Source organism: Chaetura pelagica, unplaced genomic scaffold (genome assembly GCF_000747805.2).
Source record: "Chaetura pelagica isolate M959 unplaced genomic scaffold, ChaPel_1.0 scaffold109, whole genome shotgun sequence".
In the NCBI taxonomy this organism is placed as follows: domain Eukaryota; kingdom Metazoa; phylum Chordata; class Aves; order Apodiformes; family Apodidae; genus Chaetura; species Chaetura pelagica.
The window spans coordinates 3265720-3287272 of NW_009970725.1; the positions used below are offsets into that span (position 1 = coordinate 3265720).

At 40.4% G+C, this 21553-nt stretch overlaps 4 non-coding genes across 4 annotated transcripts; 2 read left to right on the forward strand and 2 right to left on the reverse strand.

Annotated features, from left to right (window-relative positions):
* Positions 1–1352: 1352 nt before the first annotated feature.
* TRNAA-AGC lies at positions 1353–1425 on the reverse strand. The gene has a single exon. It is a non-coding gene; the product is annotated as a tRNA-Ala (tRNA).
* Positions 1426–11183: 9758 nt separating this feature from the next.
* On the forward strand, positions 11184–11256 carry TRNAA-AGC. The gene has a single exon. It is a non-coding gene; the product is annotated as a tRNA-Ala (tRNA).
* Positions 11257–12995: 1739 nt separating this feature from the next.
* On the reverse strand, positions 12996–13068 carry TRNAA-AGC. The gene has a single exon. It is a non-coding gene; the product is annotated as a tRNA-Ala (tRNA).
* Positions 13069–15408: 2340 nt separating this feature from the next.
* On the forward strand, positions 15409–15481 carry TRNAA-AGC. The gene has a single exon. It is a non-coding gene; the product is annotated as a tRNA-Ala (tRNA).
* Positions 15482–21553: the final 6072 nt, after the last annotated feature.

The window sequence follows — 21553 nt, forward strand, 5'->3', positions numbered from 1 at the left end:
AGGCAGAAGAGCCCCAGTACAGGACGTTGGGTGTAAGTGTGGCAAAAAAGAGCCATTAGCCCAGAACTTGCAGTCAGAAGGCAACTTGTGTGAGTGAGGATTGCACCTGTGCAGAATTCTCTGTACTGAATTCCCTCATTTCATCAGTGCACAACTTGCCTCTGACTAGCTGAGAAGAGCAACATTACTTGCTCTCTTTAAAAGCAGACAGTGGGATGTATTAAGCAATGAGAGAAACAAAGCAGACATAGAAACAATAATAATCACATGGAAAACTACAATAGAGTCTCGTTCCAAGAAAATGGATATTGAAATAATTCCCTGAGCAGACTCCTGAAGACTGTAGCACTTTTTTCTCCAACAGGCTTAATTTTAAGAAGCATCTGGCAGTCTGGAAGTCACAATCCCTCTTTTCTCTCCAGTACATGGAGCATACAAGAAAAATAAGCAAATTCAATTTCTGTCCCAATTGTCCAGAGGTTAACTCCTTCCTTGTAACATCACTGGAGGAGGATCCCGAAGCTCCCTTACTTTCTCCCCAGATCCTGCTCACACATCCACGCAGCACAGTATCCCCTCCTTCCTTACCTGAAACCCAATTAATAATTTTTGTTTCCTGATTTCTATTTAACATGTGTACTCCCAAGACCCTGACTGCCCAAATCCACTGTGTTTCTAGAAAACACCTTCTGCTCATTTCCCCATGCTGCCTCAGCCTGGAAGTACAAGCAGTTAACCAATTAAATGAGCTAGTAAGAAAATCCAATTAGAATTAATAAAAAATCTGATGAAGACTTAAGATGCCCAAGTGTAGATTTACAGGGAAAATTTCCATGATATTTCACAGATGTGAAAATTCACAAGCAAAGGACATAATCTTGCTAACCAGGAGTAAGATAGTTATAGAATATTCTCACCCATTCTTTCTAATAAATAGCCTATACAACCAAAACACAACAAAAATAATGAGCATTACTCATAGCAGATATACAGAATGTTAATTATACACTAAACTGTAATATCAAATATAAATGTAACTTTAAAAATTAATTAAATAATAAAACAAATAGTTAAGGGCAGATTAAAAAAAAATAAATTCATCCATAATTGGTTCATGTGGCTTATTATTGTATTAAAATGCCAGTAGGTTTTGTTATTTCATGTAAGGATTGTGTTATTTCTCCCTGCATGCAAAAAACACACATGATTTTGAAAAGAAAAAGTGAAATATTTGAATTATTTTCCAAATTGCAATTGTTTCAGGTTTCTTTACGCCATTATACAGGAAAAACTAAGGAAATGTTTTGTACTGTTATGTAGCTTACCACAAATGGTTGGTGAAAAAAAATTACTGGAGAATGCGGGCATCGATCCCGCTACCTCTCGCATGCTAAGCGAGCGCTCTACCATTTGAGCTAATTCCCCACCCGTTTTACCGACTTTGCAAACTTATACTTAGCCACTCCAGCCTTACTGAGAACGACGCAGCTTCATGATATGTTTGTTCTCTCTTGCTGAGTCATTTCTCACGCTCACCAGTAACTGCAACTCTCAGCTGCAACCACGCAATACAGCTTTCAGCGTGTACACTACCCGAATAATCTTATTCATCTCTTCTGCACCACAGGTCTTTATTTTTTAGCTGTTTTCAAAAATACCAAGTTGCTTACAGGAAACCAAATATGTTATTGAATGACCCCAGATTTTATTGAACAACTGTTACAAATTCAACAAAGAAACCCACATTCTTTCCAATTTTCAACGCATACCCATTAAAAACCTGGTACAGGAAATGTTTAATGGGTGAAAAACATTATAGACCTGACAGAAACAGTTTTATAGTCAAAGCTTATATTTTTTTAAATATATATATATGTATAATATCCATTTGGAAGGTGTCTAGCTTCTCTGGGGTGACAAAGTCAAGTGAAATGAAAATGTATCTCTATTTTCCTTATTTATTACCTTATTTATCCTTATTTATAACCTCACCAAATGCAGTTGCCTATATTTAGCACATTACTATTATCAGCCTTAAAACACTTTCATTTTGAAAAACAAACTCACACGAGCATGACAAATGCTTGCAAGACCTGACGCAGAGCCTACAACCTACATCACAGACAAGGAACATCAGGATATCAGCCATATTTAACAACTTAATTTTCATCTTATCAACAGCAAATACCTAACTCAAAATGCAGATCTAGAGAGTTATCTAGTCACTAGTGCTAGCTCAATTGTTGTGTTTTTAAGAAGCTTCTGATACTTGCTGTAAAAATGACACCCACTTCAGTGACAGGCTGCCTTTTGCTTTCTCGGGACCCCTTCCACAATCCCTTGGCCTCGGTATTCCCTATCGGGATCCTCCTGCCATCCTCTCTCTTCCATCCCCCCCTTCAGGAATATTCAGGAGAGGGAGAGGAAAGCTCTCAGCAGACAGCCTGAAAGCAAGCTCAACCACGTTGTCTTGGAGATGATAACACCTTGCGCATTCCTGGAGTTCAGCACCCCGGGTTTTTGAGCTCAACCGAACCCAGGCCAAGTTTGCAGCTTCCCACTCCCTGTTATTTTAACAGAAGTCTCTCAGGTGTCTCTGAAACACAAGCTTGTTGCTGTGTATAAACCCAGGAAGAGAACTGGGATTCTGGTTCTGTCGAGTGAGATTAAGTTTACAACCTCTACCCGATTTGACATGGTACTCACACTCATGCTCTTCTCCATAGGCTCTATGTACTCCTGCACATACAGCCAGATTATACAGCCCGTGATCTACCACATGGTGACATTCTTACTGCTGCTCAAGCTTCTTCATTCACCAAGTAAAGGAGACTGCTCATGTTGTGTCAGCACTATGCCAGACAATGGCAAACTCTTTGCTAAGTTAAGCCACAGATCTCGCTCCAGAGGAGCACAACTGCAGAACAAGAGGAACTACTCATCCATCAAGTCTAAGTCAGCCTAAGGGGAAACCAAACCATAGCATGAGTGGAGGCAAGATTTCCACCTGACTGGTTTCTAACCGGCCTGGCTTCTTTCCATGTCATCTTACTGGCTTCTAGTGACAATGAATCTGCTTGTTTGTGCACATTGCTCCCAACACATGATGCATGGCTTGAAGCTACTATACATACCCATTCAGTTGCTCCTTGAGCTGGTTGCGTTGGCAGGTGGCAACACAAAGTGGGAATAACTAGAAGTGACACACTGTTTTTACTCTTTGTGACTGTATTCATAGTGTTTGACAAGCTTCAGTGTTGATTTGCTACAGATCTTCTGACAGTTTCAGCCACATGAACATAAGGAGGGGAAAAAAAATCATAGAATCATAAAACGTGTAGGGTTGGAAAGGGATCTTTAAATGACACGTAGTCCAGCCCCCCCTGCAATGCACAGGGACCTTTTTAACTAGATCAGGTTGCTCAGAACCTCATCAATATTCCTTGAATGTTCCCAGGGATGGGGCCTCCACCACCTCCCTGGGCAACCTGTTCCAGAGCTTCACCACCCTCATTGTAAATAACTTACTTTCTTCTGAATAATGGTACTCAGAAGAAAACATAGGTAATTGTCAGCTGTAAGAGCGTGAATGGTGCAAGTGAAAGCAGCGATCAGAAAAATAGCTGCAATTGATTTATTTTAACACCTGTGGAGAAATATTTGGCATATAAATAATTCAATTTTTAATGGCAGCTACTAGAACATGCACAGAAGATTCAACATGCTTTCTGTGTTGGAAACACTAGGTGGAAAACATAGCTTTCTGTATCAAAACAGAAAAAAAACCTCCTTGTTCTTTTTGGAAGTTTATTAAAGCAGTTGATCAACTCCTGGTAACAGAAAGCTTAAGGAGACCCTTGGAAGACATAATCAGCTGCACAAAACTGTCAAATCAGATGTGAAGAAAAAAAAAATCAATCCTGAAGTTGAAGGTTGATAGAAGGAAAGTTAAAAAACTTGCAACTGTATTTCTCACTTGGGGAAGCTTTCTTATCACAAGCATGTCATTTGTAGTAGAAACTGTGATACAAAATCCAAATGAAGTAAGGCACCTGTGTTTTTCACATGGTCTTATTTACACAAAATCAATCACCTGTTGACTCTCATCTGGGCATGACAGCACTTGCTCACTTGATCATCTGCAGGACTCTACAGTGAGGTAGCTAACAAACACTAATTAATCCACAGTAAAGGTCAATCATTTTTAGCAGCGATGACAAAGGGCTATTTAGGTCAAGCATCCGTGAGTAACTTCCTGGTTGGGTGTTGTTATTTTAAAATAAAGGGATTTAAAAAAATAACACCACACCATAATTTTGTCTGTGACTTCAGAAAACATACAGCTTTTCTCACAGAAAGCTGTTTAGAGATGACTGTCAATTCAAAGGCTGCTATAACCTTAACTGACAGGTGAAAATTTAAAGTCTGCGCTGATTTTGTTTCATGTTGTCTAATCCCATTAACAAGTTTTTCGTAACACTTCATTCACCTGAGAAGTGCTGACCTAGCTGCAATTTTACTAACACCACTTAGCAAAAGGAACACTTGTGAGCTACAGAAAGGCATTAGCTTGGCATCAGAAAAACAGCTCAGCTCTTGGTGAAATATTTTTAGTTCCTGTTTTCCCTTTTACTTTTTGCAAGAAGAATATTTAGCAATATGCAAAAATAACAAAGTAAAAAATGTGCAGGAGATGAATCATTCTCAAAATGTTTAGAGACTCGAAAGAACTGAGGAAGAAGGGAGCATATTGGAGCAGCTTATCTTACACAGTTTCACCAAACCTGCTGTCAGGGTAGATTAAAAGTGGGCTTTTCCATCCACTAGTGAAACTGCGTCTTCTTGCTAGCAGGTAACCTGATGCTTGAAGGTTCCAAGGGCAAGATCTTTTGTAACACAGGAGAAGCTTTCACAGTGGCAAACCAGTCTTAAGGAAAAATAAAAAGGGAAATAACAGAGAAAGGTAAGTTGTATATTCAAAATAGTTAAGAGTCTCAAGTGCTAGAAAGTACTAGGAATACGGTTGTAAAATAAGAATTTTGTCCTCCTTAAACACAGATCATTATACATATTTTAATTACTTTTTCCAACCTCCACCCTCAAAGCAATACCACAGGAAAGTGCATTTACATTCTGGAAAAGAAAGCATTCAGGTTCTTTTAAAGGGACACACACACACTCAGCTGTCACTCCTGCAACTCACAGCCACGGCACTTGGGACAAAAAGCCCCTTTCCAGTGTTGCCTTCTCCCCTCTCGGAGGTGCAGCAGGCACTTCAGCAGCGGGTGCCCCACAGGAACACCGGCCCGGGCCACCAGGCACGCTCACCAGGCCACCAGGAATGCTCACTGAGCCACCAGGCACGCTCACCGGGCCACCAGGAACGCTCACCAGGCCACCAGGAATGCTCACCGGGCCACCAGGCACGCTCAGCACACAGACAAGGCTTCTCTTTGGAAGACTCACCCGCCATCCCAGCCAGAGCCTCGAGGGCAAGGAGCAGAGCGGGTGTGCGACAGCATTTCCCACACAGAAAATATTCCCATTTCATAGGAAGGCAAACTCCTACCGCAGCCTCCTCACGGCGCCTCTATGTTTAAAGACAGAAGAGATAAAAAAGGAGGAGGGGACAGTTTCCCAAGAGGAGAGCGTGGCCACCAGCAGGGAGGGCGGGAGCGGCCGGCACCACAGAAGGTTCTGGCACAGCCAAGGCCCTGAGGCCCGGCAGCTCCTCGGGGTTTGTTGTCAACCTGAGCAAGTCTGGGCTGAAACTGTGGGATGACAAAGCTGGCAGCGGAGGAGGTCTGTTGGTAGCCTTTTGCTCAGGGGTTTTCTGGTCGCGGTGGGTCTCCTGAAGGGCAGCTGCGAGGCCGGTTGCTTGGAGAAGGAGGTGCGGCTGGTGTTGCTGCTGCTCAGGAGGGGGTGGGTTTGTGTTTTCTTCTGGTGCCCTTTCTGCTACTGCTCTGGGCTACCATGACTCGGGCTTCAGTTCTCCTTCGAGGGCTCTCAACACCTGCTGCAATACCAGTCTTCCATTATATAAGTACAAATTTAATCACTGTTGTTTTCTTCCTCTTCTGGGACTGTTCAGCCAGAGTTCAGTCTAAAGTGTTCAGCCCAAGAAAGAAGCAGGAGAATCAAATCAGAGGATACCATGGCTTGAAAAACTTGTTGAGGTGGGTGCTAACTCTGTGCGTTTCTAATTCAGATTGGTTGTGATGTTTTTGTGCTATTCCTGTGCTTGGGATACACTGGAAGCAGGCAGTTTCATCAGCTCTTCTGAGAGGTGTGGTTTCCTTGTCCTAATTCTAAAATGACTGCAGAGTATGGTGGTGTGTAAATTGAAAAAGGCAAGCTCACAGGTGATGAGTGAGTGTAGAATGGAGGCAAAACTTTGTGAGCCATCAAAATCTTCATCAACAAATCAAGTTTTATTCTTATTGTAGCCATTATGTTCAGAAATAGTTTGGGGAGGAGGTTTTTTCTGACATACAACAGACCTGCTGTCTGGCTATTTTTGTTTTGTTTTTTTTCCCAAACGTTGATGTTGATTTAGTTGCCCCATTCCATAAAATTATTTCTGAGGTCTAGAATGTTTTTCCTTCAGTGTTTTATATACAGATTTGGCTGCTGATCTGGAGACAAATTTATTTGTTTCATTTTAGTGATAAATCTATCAGCTTGAAGGTTAGGCTCTTTAAGAGTTGAACGTGCTGTAGCTGCCCTTAGGTTGTTTTGTCACTGCTTAATTTATACCTAGTTCTGGATTTTGATTGATTTTAAAATAAATAATTAAAATAATTTTAAATTTTTTTCCCCTACTTGCTATATTAAGGCCTTAAGACTGCCACTGCTTAGTAACAAAAGAGCGGTAGGAATTAGTATGTGTCAGTTTGTGTGCAGTTTTCAGCCTGCTTGGGCCTTCCCTGAATTAAGCCCTGTAGATTTACTTTACCATTCCAAAGCTGGTGTGATGGAACTCTGATCCTGCCTGGGCTGTGTTCATAGAAGCTTAATTCATACACATTAGGAGGTTTCTGTAGGTTTGTTTGTTTTACATTGTAAGTGTTCTTAAGACACTGGTGATTTTTATTCTGAAAGAATACTAGGGGAGGAAAGAAAAAAATCCAAAAAACAAGCAACTAACTGAACACAAAATCTGTAAGGGTTGAAGTTGGTTTGGGGGTTTGTTAAATTGCTTTGCAGTATAAATCTTAGAGTTATGTACTCCTGTTTGGAAGCAAATAATGCTTTTTTATCTGTGAGTTATTTTAGATCTCCCATTTTTGTCACTCTTGCAGAGAGCAGAAGGCATTCTGATAAAAATTCCTCTCAATATTTTATCTTGTTTTATAGTAATCAAGCCAGCTCATTTAAAGCTAGTTTTTTACTCTAGTGTACTGAAATGTATCATGTCATAACTGGCATAACTGAGTCACTTCTAGAAGTGGAATTCTGTCACTCTGGTGTTCTGGAATGTTTTTATCATAATTAAGTGCTGTGTTTCCAATTACTATGTGACTAAGTAAAGGAACTTCTGGATGTTTCAGAGCTCTTGGTGGAAAAATCCCACTGGTCACATGAAGACATCATAGGGTAAAAGAAGTATCAAGCTTTCTTACTTTGCCAGATGTATTGCCTAGTGGGGCTTTCTGTCAGCCAGTTGCTGAAAAGTCTGTGGATCTGCAGAACAATTCCAGCTGTAAGAACTTAATTGCCTCCTACAAATTAATTTCACATGCTTCTTTCCATATTGATCATGCTTTAATATGAGAGGGAGAAACATTTTTTCCTGAAAGCCAGCTGTCTCAACCAGAGGTAGGGAGCAGATAACAGGATGCTGGTGTTCATTAATGGGAGAGTGTGCACAGGGCTTTTGGTACAGGGATTTGGGGTTAGACCAGTGGTCCTAACTGGCAGTGTTTGACAATTTCAGAAAGTGAGGTTAGCTTTGGTGATTTACAATTAATGGACATGATAGCTTGTGAATTCTCTCCTTTCTCTGGTTAATAATAATTAGTGTCTTGCTTTTTTTTCTTCACCTCTGGTTATTTTGCCTTCTCTAGAAAACTCTGTTTTCTATTCCTTTTGTTATGATTGGTTTACTATTCCTAAAATAGTAATATTCCCAGAGTATCTTTGGATGAAAAAAGACACTGGATTTCTTTTATATTGCTTTTGTTCTACCTTAAAAGTGAATTTGCACCTGTAGGGCCATTTAGGCTTCCCTTAGTCAAGCTGTTCAGAGGTTTTCTGTGTTGTCTTTTGAAGCGCAACATATTCTGAGCCATGTTGTATGGTGGGGTTCCTAAAATCTGTTGTCAGTGTTTTAGTTCTGTATGCACATGGTGTTCAGAAATTACAGATGCCGTGATGGACAAAGGAAAAAAAAGATGGAAAGGGTTTATGTTGCTAAAGGATGATGCAAGTTGTTTGGGCAAGAAAGCCAAGGTAGTTTAGCAATTGTTTTACACTCTGAATGGAACTGGAAAGAAAAGTAATGAGAAAGTGGTGTTGCATTAGAAAGCCAGAAGTACCTTCACAGAGTATCCCCACTCTTTCTACTGTTAGAACTTTATACAGTAATAAAACCATTCCTGCAGGTACAAATGTAAACTGGAGATGTTCTCCTTTTAATGTTTTTCAGCTAACACCTTTTTCCCACCCATTCTGGGATTCTGCTAGGCCTAATGCCACAATACCATGCTCTCTGGGATCTGCTGTAGCCAAAAAAGGAAAAAAAAAAAGTTTGATTAATGCAGTTGAAGGTCAGATCTAAGTTGGAAAAGCACAGTGGAGAAGGGAGAAGTGCTTCATTCTCAGAGTTGAACAGGTGAGGGAGTCTGGAGGAAATGCCGTACAAGTAGTTGTTTCGGTGTTAAAGTTAGGTTGGTCAAATAGTTTTAAAATGTCATAACATGTAAGTTGACCATGAAGGATTTGATTCTGTCAGATAAACGTCCACTCTCTGAGTCTGAAACTTCTGGCTACAGACAAGTACTGAGTTGTTGACTGCAGAGCACTTCTGCAGATGTTGTTCTTCAGTTATATGCAGCACAGCAAGAGTGATACATGCAGAGAATGACTTAGGATATATTCTTTAAATATTTGGCTCAGTAAAACTCTAAAATTTGATACTGTGGTTTATTTCGTGGACACAAATGTAATCCCTGTTAAAAAAAATAATAAAATCTGTATTATTCAGGTATTAACCTAGAAGTCCTGCAAAGACTGTTAATTGGGTTATTGTACTTTCTGAAATCATGGTGTCCTTGTAGAGGAGAGAATTGAAAGATCTTTCCATGTCAGTGTGATTCATGTGTCCTCAAGCGTCTTGGGCAAATCAGGAAGGAAACCAAGAGACTTATTTCTAGAGTTATTCAATACATTTTATCCAGATATTTTTTATCCAAAAAGGCAAAGATGTACACTTAAAATATTAAATAGAAATTCAGAATTCTCTATTTTTTATTATTTCTTTTTCTAGAATAAAAGCCAAAGTCCCAGACCACTACAAGATTTCTGAGGGATTCACTCAAACTTCCCTTTCTCTTTTTACAGGGAAAAGAAGCATGATTCCCCAAGGTTCCTTTTCTTAGGGTTATAATGAAGTAAATTGTGTGTCTTTGCACCACTGCCTGCTACTTCTTCTTTTTATGTCTGTGTGAAGTCATAAACAGTTGCTTTCTTTTTCCTCTTAATGCCACTTTCAAAGGGAGAAGACTTAAGTAGTGAACAGGAAACACTGGGTCCCTGCTTGCTTTGTGTTTTCTGACTCTGATCTTGCAGAGCTGAAACCAAAGCCACCAAGCAGAATTTTTACTATGGTTTCATTATATCCATGATTTTTTTTCCACATTTAAATTAAGTATTCTTGGTTTTTTTTTATTTATATGTGAATGTGCGTGTCTATCTGGTGATATAGTCACACCTTAAAAATTTGTGAGACATGCAAACTATGTGCTCTATTATGGTTTTGGGTTTTTTCCAATGTTCCATTTGGGTGCTTGCTCTTTTTTTTTTTTCCCCCTTTCTTTTAACTTGGGCCCAGACTCTATTGCCACAAGAGACAGAACTGTAAGAACTCTGTTCTATGTAGTGGCTACAGCTCTGGAGCCCTCAGCATAGGAGAGACATGGAGCTGTTGCAGTGGGTCCTGACAAGGGCCGTGAAGATGATCAGAGGGGTGGAGCACCTCTGCTAGGAAAACAGACTGAGGGTGTTGGGGCTGGAGAAGAGAAGGCTGCAGGGAGGCCTTATAGTGGCCTTCTAGGACCTGAAGGGGCTACAGGAAAGGTGAGGAGGGGCTTTTCACCAGAGAGACCAGTGATAGGACAAGGGGTGATGGTTTTAAACTGAAAGAGGGTAGATTTAGGTTAGACATCTGAAAGAAATTCTTCACTATGAGGGTGGTAAGACACTGGAATAGGTTGCCCAGGGAGGTTGTTGATGCCCCCTCCCTGGAGGTGTTTTAGGTCACGTTGGATGAGGCTTGTGCAGCCTGGTCTATTGTAGGGTGTCCCTGCTCATAGCAGGGAGGTTGGAACCCGTTGATCTTTAAGATCCCTTCCAACCTTAACCATTCTATGATTCTATTCAGTCACATCTATTATATTGTAATATAATATGTGGAAATGGGTGAAGTCATTTAGCTGATTCACTTCCACCGATGGATTACAAATAGGAAAAATCTATTTTAGAAAAATACGATCTTTAAATGGATCCATATGTCTCTAAACAGTCAGAATGGTTTTGTGTGAACATAAATCTGCAATAGCTTGGGAGCACAAGGCCTTCTGTTATCCAGGTGCAGCTCCCCTGAATAAGACATACGCTGTTATATCAAAGAGTCCAGATTTCGTGTGAGGCAAAATTCCCACTCAGGCTGTCAAAATCCATGCACTTTAAGAAAGACCTTGTTGTTCCTGCATTTAACTGAGAAGTTGCTTTCTGTTCCTGCCTGCTAGTGACTTCGGTGGGGGATTAGAACCCGAGCGGTGGCCTCTGGCTGCACAGCTACCAGTGTGGTGATACTGGGATAGAAAATCAATGTGATTACTGGGAGAATGTTTTGTTTCTACTTAAGACAGCAGATGAAGTGTTAGTGCAGCTGGGCGAGTTCGGGCTGTCGGGGAAAGACAGGGAGGCAGGAAATGGCGGTAAGCAGGGGCGGGTGTTACCGCGGGGAATTAGCTCAAATGGTAGAGCGCTCGCTTAGCATGCGAGAGGTAGCGGGATCGATGCCCGCATTCTCCATTTTCCACTGAGACGCGTTAATTTCTCTGTCTCCCTTGTGAACAGCACCCTCATACTTTTCAGCTTACCGCTGGTAATTACTTTGCTGCTTTGGAAAGCAGAGGCTTCTAAACGTCTGTGTTGTCTAAAATTAGAATATCTGTCTGCACAAAAGAGAAGTGAATTCCTGTTGAAGTGTTTTAAATAATGAACTGGAAGCACACTGACTGATCACAGAATGTCCCTGCCTGGAAGAGACCTCCAAGATCATCCAGTCCTGCCCTAGGCCTAACAGCACAAGCTCAGCACTAACCCATGTCCCTAAGCACCAGGTCCACATGCCATTTAAATGCCTCCAGAGATGGTGACTCCACCACTGCCCTGGGCAATCTATTCCAACGCCTGACAAGCCTTTCAGTGAGGAAATGCTTCCTAATATCTAACCGAAACCTCCCGTGGTGCAGCTTGCATCCATTCCCTCTGGGCCTGTCACACGTCAGCAGGAGAAGAGGCTGTCCCCCTCATTGCTCCAACCTCCTTTCAGGTAGCTGTGGAGAGCAGTGAGGTCTCCCCTCAGCCTGCTCTTCTCCAGACTGAACAACCCCAGCTCCCTCAGCTGCTCCTCACAGGACTTGTGCTCTAGGCCCTGCAGAAGCCTCGTTGCCCTTTTCTGGATGTGCTCCAGCACTTTCATGTGCTTCTTGTAGTGAGGAGCCCAGACCTGAACACAATATTCAAGGTGTGGCCTCACCAGCACCGAATACAGGGGGACGATCACCTCCCTCTTCCTGCTGGCCTCTTGGTTCCTAACCCAGGATGCCATTGGCCTTCTTGGCCACCTGCGTGCACTGCTGGCTTATATCTAGTTGACTGTCAATCAATACCCCCAGGTCCTTTTCCAGCCTGCAGCTTTCCAACCACACATCACCAAGTCTGTATCTAACCATGGGGTTGTTATGACCCAAGTGCAGGACCCGGCACTTGGCCTTGTTGAACCCCATACAATTAACCTTGACCCACTGATCTAACCTGTCTAGGTCCCACTGTGGAGCTTCCCTACCCTCCAGCAGATCAACACACCCTCCTTGCTTGAACCCACTGCTTCTCCTGAATTTTGGCTGTGCTACAGTTTTGGTTCTCTGCTTACGCTGCCCAATGGTCTGGTGTAATTTTAAATGCAGGTGCATTTTTCTGTGTGAGTTTTGAAAAGGTTCAAATGAGTATTTTGAGAAGCACATGCGTAATATGAATGATGGAAGGTGCTAATGTTGACCATAGACAAGCATTTTAATTGAAGTGCAAATATATTTTTTTGTAATGGAGTGAAATTGTGAAAGATGGAATGTGCCTTGAAATGTGGGTGAGGACCAGGTCTATCCTGGCCATCCTAGGTACAACAGGAGCAAAGGAGCTGGAGAGAGAATTCTGCTGTGAGCAGATGATTATATAGACAGCTCCAGACTTTAACATCTTCTTATGGACAGTTTCACTGAGTTTTCTTATAATTAAAGCCAAAAACAATTCAGTGCACTTGTAAGGGACAGAAGTGAGTTTATTGTGCTGTGTTACAGGACAACATAAGTGTTGGGTATTTAATGTGATGACACTCCTCACTACTGCAGTATGCTAATTGGGATCTTTGTTTCCTGTTTTAGGAGCTGTATGAAACGGTAGATACATATTTACTTTCACAAACCTGGATAATTTTTGGAAGAAAACCTAATCTGTACTGTAGAGAATACTCGCTGCCTCAAAAACACTGGAGAATGCGGGCATCGATCCCGCTACCTCTCGCATGCTAAGCGAGCGCTCTACCATTTGAGCTAATTCCCCTCGTGGGGGAGTTTTGGGGGCGGGTTTTTGTCAGCTGAATCAGAGCTTGACTGGTTGAGCTGGGCTGATGGCTGAGCGACACCCAGGGACCCCTGTGTCCATCTAGAAAGCCTCTTGGATTCAAAGCCGGAAGACTCACTTGAGATACGAGAAGCGCGCTGATGCATTTTCTGCCAGGATGCTCCGGTAAAACAATATGTACTTTCCCTAGTGAAGCCTCCTCTGGTGTATATTCAGGAAAGAGAGAGAACGATTTTATTATTTTTTTTTTACCTCTGTTACAATGCAGATACCAAAAGACTTGTAAATCTAGAAAGTATACTGTTAAAAGTCACTGAAGGGCAATGAAGTTTTCCTTCTTGTTTTTCAAGTCTTTCTATTTTCTTTTCCAACTTTATCCTCTAATGAGCTGTATGTAACTGATAAATATAATGGTCTAAAAGTTCATGTTTATCATAGTTTGTGGAGAGAAAGTCTTAATTTATATCTTCCTAAATTGTCTTCAAGGTATTTCTACCTTTTTGTATTTAATGATTCAGTCAAAATAGTATTGCATCTTAAATATATGGGGTGACTAAAAACATTTCAGAGATTCAAAAATTCACGTGTAGTCACATTGACTGAATTTGCTGTCAGAAGCACATTGGCAAAGGTCTGTTCCCTGGTTATTAAATCAAGGAATGCTTTCTGAATTTAAAGAACAAAAATGTAGTTTAGAGTGAGAGTGGTTACTGATATACTTTTAAACAGCAAAGGCAATGAAAGTTACACTTAATACAAGTTTCCTCACTTTCTGTTTAAATGCAGAAATATAGTAAAATGTGTATAGTAATCCAACAATACTTGCACTGCTCTTTTACTGTAATGGATTTAACTTACTGGTGACAGCATCCAGTCAAAAGAAAATAAATTCTGAAATTGAGGATTAGCTAGTTACAGCTTCCCTGAGGTAAGGCAGTACTTCCACTTTATCACAGCCCAGGTTCAGGCCAAGATGTGGGAACTAAAACCCACAGTATCCCTGCAAACATTCTCCTAGAATTTAAACAGTCTCCTGCCTTTCCTTAGTCTTTGCACAACAATAAACAAAAATTTGTTCTTAGCATTTCTTGCAGTATATTGTAACTGACTTCATTTTCCTCAGTGGAGTAAACTTGAGAGGGAAAATAAATATGCAAAAGTGGTTTCAGTCTGTCTCACAGGCACATGTCTGAAGCTCAGTGCACATCTGCAGCTGGGAGCTTTCCCATATCAAATTTCACAAGGTTCAGCTCTGTGGACAGTTTTCTTTATCTGTCCTGTGCAGCCTGACTCAGTATGAAAATAGTAGATTACCTCTCCTTGTTTTCACCCCTAAATCTCACTCTACTGCCACTGAAAATGCTTAAAGCCTGGACAATTCAGCTCACAGGAAAAGTTTATTTCTTGCCTAAGTCATATAAGGATGAGGAAAGACATCTGCAATAATACTGTTTTCATAGAATCATAGAATGGTTTGGGTTGGAAGGGACCAAGAAGGTCATCTAGTTCCGACCCCCCTCCAAGGGCAGGGACACCTTCCCCTAGATCAGGTTGCACAAAGCCCCGGCCAACCTGGCCTTGAACACCTCCAGGGAGGGGCACTGATTAAGATGTGTATTTCACATCAGTGATTAAGATGTGTGTTTCATTGTTATATGATCTTGAATTCTTGTGATTGCTAAGTTTTCAGTAACACAGCAAGCAAAACTTTCTAATTGCTCCACTTGGTTGGGAGAACTTCCTCAATCTATATGGCTGAAAATAACCTGACCTTCTTAATACCATTTTTCTACTTCTCTGAGGTGTTTCAGCAGTGAAGGCTTTGTGTCCACATAGTTTTATTTAACACAGATCACTTTGGTGTGTCTCTTTGGCAACACTAGTATAAATTGATACAAGCTAATTTAATTTGACTTCTGCTCTCTAAGATGGTGTTCTTAGGGGACACCAGGGTTAAGTGCAAATTTTGTATGATCTTCAAGCTGTTCCACTGCACTGTCTGTGATGTGCCTTTCCCTCAACACAGCAGCAGCTGCCGTCCTCCAAGAAGCATGAATGTAGTGTAGAGCTGGGTGGCACTGAAAGACTGCAGGTCGTGGGTTTGTCATGCAAGTTGGCATGAAGTGCCTTACTGCAGCACTCGGGGAGTTTGTCATCTTGGGCAATAAACACAGACAAGCTCAAAGGTCAGATGGTAGTAAGTGTTCTGAAGAGGTGCTCTGGGGTCATTATCCATCATGGCAGAGCGGGTTTGGCGGGACGCAGATGCTGGCGTGATAATTAAAATCTATAGTTACAGGAGAAGCATCGAAATACCGAGGGGAATTAGCTCAAATGGTAGAGCGCTCGCTTAGCATGCGAGAGGTAGCGGGATCGATGCCCGCATTCTCCATTGATGTGTTTTGTTTGAGGAAGAGAGAAAACAAGTACACAAGATGTTTTCAGAGAGAAAACTCAATTAACTACACAAGATGTTTTCATGTACCAAACTGGAATTACTTATGTAAATGCGCTCTTATTTTTCAGATGTACCTGGTTTATTTCTTAAAGGCTGCCATATGTTTGCTTTGAATAAGTTAAAACAATTAACTCATATTAAAAAAAATAAAATGGAAACTGAGTTTTACAGGGAGAAAACCAAATGCTGGAACTTCAAATACATCCAAATACTTCCTCTCAGGAATTTCTAGCAATAAACATTTTTAAAAGTAATTTTGTGCACCTGGAAAACATATCTTTTCTTGTTTATCTTGTTTCTTCAACTGGAAATGCTAAATTAAATACTACAGATTTGTTATTTGACACCTGTTTTAGAATAAAAATTGAATGTGTTTTCATTTGTGAACAGATGGACCAGAGCAAGAGAGAAGACTGTATTTTATGTATGGAACTACAATTTTAAGTAGACCCTGAAAGTGAGACTTCTGTGATCCCTGTAATCAATTAAAGGGAGGGAATTAGCTCCAATGGGAGAGTGCTTGCTGAGCATGTGAGAGGAAGCAGGATTGATGCTCACTTTCTCCAGTATTTTGCTAAACAGGAATTGTTATGCCAAGTAGAAACTACCAAAACAAAATATGTAACTATCAAAACAAGATATATATTTAAACTATTTTGGTAAACAGTTAATTTTGTTTTAATTGGGGTAAAACTGATTTTCTTCCTTCCTCTGGGTGCTACACTGCCTAAATCAGGCTTATACAACCGTGTGTGTCATTCCCCTGTCGTAGCTGTTGGCTCTTCCTGGCCAATTCAAGTAAAATTTGGCAGAGAGAGAGTTCTGCAATATGATGTTTTTCCAGGGTTTATGAAAAACAATGGATGAATTATGGTTAGAGACCTGAATCAGCATGTCTTTTTGATCAGACAGTGGAAAACAGCCATGTAGGAATGCTTGCTCTTCCCCAGCTGCCCACTGTGGTCCCTGTCCAGAAATAGAGGATCTTCCTTTCATTTACTATCTCTGTGAAGCTGTAACATGAGCTGGATCGGTCAGTTAAATTTCAGGGATCCCTTTAACCCCAAGTCTGTACCCTTGGGAGCACACTACAGCAACCGTGTCTTTCAGCTGTGGCCTGTGTGCAAGTTAAAATTAACCCCTCAGTCTTCTCCCCTAATTCTGTTTATGCAGAGCTGCTTTTGAGAGGCTAATGCCTGCCACGTTTGTGTTACAGCTTCACAGTTATCCTAACATCTAACTGATCGATTGCCTTCTGCTAACATCTTATCTGTTTCTTCTGGTTGTTCTCCAGATGTTGTGTGTGTGTTTATGGTGCAACTTCCCCCTGACCCTTCCAGCAGCAGCTGCACGGCAAGTGCGGCTTTTGAGATCCTGGTGACCAATGCTGCTAAATCTGTTGTGTCCTGAGTGTTAATTAAGCATCTTACAGTGTGCAAAATGGATACTTATTTCCTCCCATCTTCTGTCTGTTCATGGCTGAAGAATAAAAAAATGTGCATGGAACTACCAAAAGAGTCCTACTATTCCACTTTTTGGTGTGTCTCCTTTTACTTTGGAGGCTGAAAAGTGAAGCTTCCCCTTGAACTCTTGGGCATAAGTAGAAAAGTGTGTACCAGTCTCAGTGACTACTTAATCACTCTACTTACAGAGTGATTAATAGACAGAAGATGCCAAGAATGGTCATGGTAAATGCCATCCTTCTGCTAAAGGTCTGGGGCATGCTTATAGCTACTTTGTACACTTAACTTTCAGCAGATTTGTTCTCAGTGCACAGTATTGTCCCTGGGTTCTTGTTCTACCAACACTCTTTAGTAAAGCTGCCTTGTAATAAAATAAAAATAGATTTTCCCCTGGCCCTTACTCTTCCTGAAGTAAATGCAGAGTACACACTTTGGAATATTTCTCAGTAATGTCCATCTTCAAGTTTTGACAGAAGTTTTATGCAAAGATTCTAACCTGCTTGTTGCACTTAGATAAAAGACTGAATAGAGCTGTGCTACTTTGTACAGCTGAGGAAGATGTACCTAGCATTGTATTTTTCTATTAAAAAACAAATCACGAGTACCAGACACCTGGGAGCATTTTTGTTTATCCCAGGGGAAAGAGCTGACCTATTGGAGTAATTCTCACATTTGCAGTTAAACCAGGGCTAAGCCTGCTTTAGCTTCCTGATCAGTTGCAGTTAAACCAGGGCTAAGCCTGCTTTAGCTTCATGATCAGCTCTGGGCTGCTCTTTTCAGTTATTGAATCACAGAATCACCAAATCACCAATGCTGGAAAGGACCTTTAAGATCATCAAGTACAGCCTACAAAAGAAATTTTGAAAGGAATTATGAAAGGAAATACTGAAATGAAGCTGAGAACAAGAAGGAAGCATTGAGATGGATTTCTACAGCTAGCCTGTGTATTCCTGAGAAGCTGGATCAGGCCCATAATGATGTTGACTTTGTATCAATTTGTTTATGCTGATTTCAGTTTTGTTGGGAGTGTTTATCATGTAGATTCCATGAGAGACTCTTCTAATAAAGGTCACAGAGGCAGTTATTGAACATGACAGGAACTGTGTCATCCTGGTGTGTAGGTGTTACACAGTGATGGAACATGAGGGGAAATCTCAACCAAGCAGGTGTTGCCAAGACTGTTTAGAAAGATAATGTAAGGAGGTGCCCAAGTAATGAGAAATTTCTGCCTAGGTAATGTCCAGAGACTTTCACTGTTACTAAGCACCAGTGTTAAGAGTTTAATGGCTGATCTTTTACTGCTGAAAGATGGGCTAAGAGCTAGCTGGATGATGGAGGTGCTTCCCCTTCTTCATCTTCCCACCCAGATGTACTGAAAGGCTTTTTACCCTTGCTGCATTTTAAGAGTTAACCTTCTTTAAAATTTTAGAGGTCATCAGAGATACTCTCTGATGTATCTTGCACATAATAAAATGTAGCAGCTTTCCTACACATAGTTATTTGCATTTTTAAGAATCTAGTTATAATTGCACCTTGTAGTTTTCAATAATCAAGGCTAGGAAGGACTGTATCGCTCTTGCGTCAGAACTAGGTCTTAATTAGTAGAGGAAACCTTCTTTATTACTTTTCTTCTATTTTGTCGGAGGTTTTTAATGTTTGGTCAAGAATAACAAAGGAATCTTGACTAGGTGCACAGCAAATATGATCTGAGTTAGTGAGTTGCACTAGTTGCAAAATCAATCCAAACATACTCCTACCTACCCAGCTGAGGGGTAGGACATGAACAGGAGTCACTGAACAAACTGAGTGAATGTTTTCATCAAAATACAGAGTAATGAGAGAGAATGTTTCAGGGATCTACAAAGTAATTATGTACTAATTATATTTTATTATTACTGTCTTCTCAGATTTTATCACTTCTAAAATATTTTTCATAGTACCAAATACAAATGAATGTGGAGTCCAGAAATGCCTTGCAAAAGAGGAGTCTGGTTGTGCTTATTGTATAGACAAGCTGTACTCTTGAAATCCTACAACCCACAGTTAAGTAGCTTTTTGGTTTTGAGCATTAAACAATAAAGGCTGGTGCCAAACTGCCTATAAACATTATTGTAAGGTGGCCATGCAAACTTAGAGTTGGATGACAGCCTTGATATTGACTGTCAGTTTATCTCAGAGATGATGAATGCCATACTTCTCAAGTAAACTATGCATTTATTTTTATAAGACTACATTTAGTCTTGCCAAATCAGAAAAACATACAAAATGCCTACTTTCTTTGGTCCATATTGCTGTATCCAAACAGCAAGTTACATAGCTGCTCTAATCACAAAATTAGATAAACACAGGGCAAAAGTGGGATAGAATTGCTTCCCTGACATGCAGTCTGCAGTGCACTTACTTCTTTTCCCATGATAATCTGGAAGATCTAAGGGCCTTACAGGAAGATAAAACTGCAATTCCAGAGTGACTGCCAAAAATAAGACTGAAGTTTGATAAGGCCAACTCAAGAGAGTCGTCAGGTGTACATCATCTCAGTTACGATGGGCATGGGATAATCTTGACAGGTATTTCTCTGTTAACTCTTAACATCTGTTCCTACAGAAGCACCTAAAGGAAGGGGATGGCTGGGATTGAGTCCCTTTCCAATCAAATCTTTGCTTACAGAGAAAGGAAGTCCCAGCTTTGAAGCCAGGAACAGTGGTAGCAAATGACACTTTTTGGTGTCTTGTACTGGTCCCCCACCCATTCTATTCCACCAGCAGCTTCTCTTTAGAGAAGATAGACCACTTCAGCTATGGTCTCTCAAAGTAGCTTATTACAAATACTTTTTTGTGCCTTTTGCAGAATGTATGGAAGACTTCAATGCCTTTCTTCTATGTATTCTTAGCATCAGAAACAAAGTTTCTAGCAGGAGTGCTTTCCCCTGGTTTCATATTGTAGTCTTTAAATGATTCGAGTTTTTTAAATTAGCTTAACTGTAACTATTAACAGCTTCAGGTAAATACAGTGGTAAGTGATGACACAGTTTGAGATTACTGCATAGAGTAAGGAAAATATTCTGAGTTTAATTACGTTAATCTTCCTTTTGCTTCGTATACATCTCAAAAGAGCATATAGATGGTTACGATTTTTTATTCAGATTTTTTTAGCCAAAAGACTGTTTACAAGGATTTCCATTTCATCTACCTAATTACAAAATGGCACTTGCAGTCCTTGCCTAGTTAAAAATAAAAATAAAAATCAGCAATAAAAGAAATTACAGAATGGAAAAAAATCATCTGTTAGTTACTACATACAAGCTTTAAGAGCCACCTAGTGGGACTATTCTGCAAGTAAACCTCTAAGCACTAAAGAGAGTAATTCCTAATAAGCCTTTTACTAAAAAAATAATAGAACTAGAAGATAGTTGATTAAGAGTCATCTTAAATCAAAAGGGAGCTGAAATCTATTTTATACACAAAACTTTCTTCCATTTCCTAGAACACTTGATTTTGTGGCTACGCAATTCAATATGCATTTAGAATTTCCAAGCAGATGAGCAACCCAATTTCTATTTTACAGTAACAGTTTCCATACTCAGTTTTAATCTGAGGACTTTTGCTGGTGTAGCCAACTACATCACTATTTGCATTTATTATTTTTTAAAAACACTAGGTCAACTGTCTTAAACTCAAAAATATATTTGAGAATTTAGTGCTGATTTGTATGACAAGAGGAGGGACCAAGTAGTTAGGAAGAGTAGTCTTGTTATAGCTGCGAGAGTGAAAAAACAGTAGAGAAAAAGGTTTGCAAACTGAGGCAGGACTTTAAGTACAAAGCAGTACAAATGGAAAAATCATGCAAGTGATACTTTCAACAAGCTCAGAACTGTGTAAGTCACACATATAAGGCAGATAGTAAAGGTAAGTGTGAAATAAAGCCATGCTACAATGGAGAAGGAAAGAAGAGATCATGAGATGGCTGTTTTCTAAGCAAAACATGTAACTAATAATGTGGTAGAGAGGAAAATATGATCCTACAAGATCACTGGAGAATCTGTCTTTTAAAGAGAAGTGTGAAACTCCTGGCTTGAGTCAGGGATACAGAAAAGCACATGAACTATATATCCTTCTAGTCCATAAAAGCCAAGGTGAGGTGACAATGACTTGTTTAGTGATACCCAGAAGTGGAGAAAGAGATGGCTGTGGCTTAACCTGATCCTTCTCACATAGGCCATATTTTAACTCTAGTATAGACTGAGTTCCTTGTATTAAAAGAGCAAGTCCCTGGAAATTCAATTACAGGTAAACAGTATCTTACTTATGTAATGAACCAGTAGCAAGAAACATCAGGTTCTAAGGTACATCCTTTTCACACAAGGGAAATTTGCTTCTCTCCTATTGGAAGCAGTGACAGAATAAAGGAGTACTTGTTTCAGCTTAAAAGGGCTAAATGAGCAGTTGAGACTAGCCTGGTGCTGTCTGTACCAAAGTGAATTAAGGATTCCTCTGCTAGGCTCAACTGTTAAAACAACAGCAGCTACTGACATGCAATGGCTGAT